The sequence below is a fragment of the Xenopus tropicalis genome, chromosome 7 (assembly GCF_000004195.4).
Source record: "Xenopus tropicalis strain Nigerian chromosome 7, UCB_Xtro_10.0, whole genome shotgun sequence".
Classification (NCBI taxonomy): domain Eukaryota; kingdom Metazoa; phylum Chordata; class Amphibia; order Anura; family Pipidae; genus Xenopus; species Xenopus tropicalis.
Genome location: NC_030683.2, coordinates 7,918,085 through 7,920,336, shown reverse-complemented (window position 1 = coordinate 7,920,336; position 2,252 = coordinate 7,918,085). Strand labels below are relative to the sequence as shown.

Below are 2,252 nucleotides of genomic sequence, written 5' to 3'. Positions count from 1 at the left end.
ATTTCCATGACACATTTGCGCATTGTCTATATCTGAATAAGCTGTATTATGTCTGCACTGAATGGGTGGGCATTCAGATTTATGTGACAATAAAAATGTCTTCCATTGGGGAACATTAAAGCAAATACATTGCAATAATAATCAGAAGCTCAGTTTTATGGAAACTATTTTTATATTGATATTGCAAAGTAATGTCTTTTCATTTTTTTGATGAATGAGAAATAAAAGTTATTCATGTGCCACTAATGTCACCTTTCCTCTTTCAGGTGGAGCTTTGCCCTTATTATGATAGGTTCCCTTAGTGTGGACTTTATTCACGAGGGCATGTTTGCAGTTATTCCTGATTTCTTGGACAGAACCAGGAATGAGACGGAGAAACAATGGCCCCTTTTCTTGTCTCAGAGTTACTACAGTGACTTGTAAGTTTCATTTCATACTCTCTTTGGCTTTATCAAAACTTCTGTATATTATTAATTATAATACTACTAAATATGTGTTAATAAATCTTCAACATATTTGTAACTTATATTTATATTATATTATGCTATTAGTAACCTAGCAATGGTTTTCCTGGCAGTAGAACATACACAAGGAATGTAGATATAATATGGTGCAACACAGAAGTCTGCAGTTTGTACTCAACACCCTTGTCTTTCTTTCCCCTAGTATGGTCTACTCAGCAATCAAATGTGCAGCGGATGTACTCGGCATGCTGTTAGGGATGGAAATCAGCAAGATATTGAGCAAAGAGGCCTCACAGTGCAGATCCATGGGTCTGCGCCGATAGGACTCTTTGCCTTTACACCCATCTTCTCTTTTATTTTTGTTTTTCATCAAAGATGGCATTGTCCTTCCTTGTTGTGAGTATTATCGGTTTAATCTAACATGGGTTTATGTTTATTTCCTTGCACTGTGTATGTAGATGTGGCTTTAGGACAAGGGTACAGGGCTAGCAGTAGGTGGGTAACAATACCTAATGGCAGATTTAGGGCATTTTTGGAGGGAATGACTTGTTTGCTTTCTATATCTGATTTTCCCTTCTCTCGCCCTTCAGGTATTCCTCTTTATCAGTGGAGTTTTCCTGAGCTTAAACCAGGCCCTATCAGAGGATATGATGCTGGTAAGGAACTTTTCATGCACTTTTGTCTGTTTCTCTATAGCATGATCCATAGCTGGCTAGGGCAATATCATCCTCGATTTGTTCTGCTAATGATAATGTAATGCCATCACTGGCAGTCATCTATCAGGCTCCTTTGGTCCCTCAGTGACTAAGTAATGCAATTCCTGTAATATCTGCCTTTGTGCTGTTCCTTGTGAAGCAATCCCAACCCTCACTGACTCTTTTCTCCCCCCCCAGTCTGTAATACGGCCAAAATTCTACACAATCGCTGGACAGCTACAGGCCTTCCTGACGCGGTTGATTGCAGGCGTAGGTGCTCCATTTATTATTGAATATGTAAGTACAATCTGTTCTGATTTATTTTAGAAATTTTAAATGTGTCAGAACTCTATAAATAAAGAATAGTTATAATTACTCTATCTTTTCTATCTGACAGATATCTGTTAAGATCCAGGAGTCGAATTCTGAGAAGACTTCCTTTGAATGCATGCAATTTGCCCTAATGTTTTTTAACAGTAGTGGCAGTGATTGGAGGAACCTGCTTCCTTTATTTTAAATTTGAGCTTCAGAAAGGATCGGGAAGCAGCGGACAAGAACGCTACCCCAAGACAATCTGATGTGGAGAAAAGCTTGTTCAAGGTACAAAGGGGTATAGAGAGATACAGGGGACAGAGGATAGAGGGGGAGGAGCTGGAAGTGGGAGAGGGAGGGAGGAAGGGGTTGGGGAGCTGGGAGAAAAGCTCCCCCCAGCTCCCCCTCCCCCAACTCTCACCTCCCTCACCCCCCCAGCAACACTCTGAGACAAAAGCTGGTGCACCTTAAAGACCCTACACCAAAGCACATGTATGTATGTATGTATGTATAACTTTATTTATAAAGCGCCACAAGGGTACACAGCGCTGTACAGTCTTACAGAATACAAAATTACACACAGGGAGGATAAGTGATATAATAAATAAATACAATAAATACACATATGTATATATATATATATAAGTTGCCATGTAGTATGAGACACAGTAGGAAGGGAGGTCCCTGCCCCGTAGAGCTTACAATCTAAGTGGTTGGGGTAACATACAGGCACAAACTGGAAGGTAAGAGTGCATCAGGTATGGGCATTTGCCCTTAAGCG

At 40.2% G+C, this 2,252-nt stretch overlaps 1 long non-coding RNA gene across 1 annotated transcript; it reads left to right on the top strand.

The window, feature by feature from the left end:
- The first annotated feature begins 888 nt into the window (after positions 1 to 888).
- LOC116412063 lies at positions 889 to 1,630 on the top strand. Its single transcript, XR_004223518.1, has 3 exons — positions 889 to 1,120; positions 1,358 to 1,456; positions 1,557 to 1,630. It is a non-coding gene; the product is annotated as an uncharacterized LOC116412063 (long non-coding RNA).
- Positions 1,631 to 2,252: the final 622 nt, after the last annotated feature.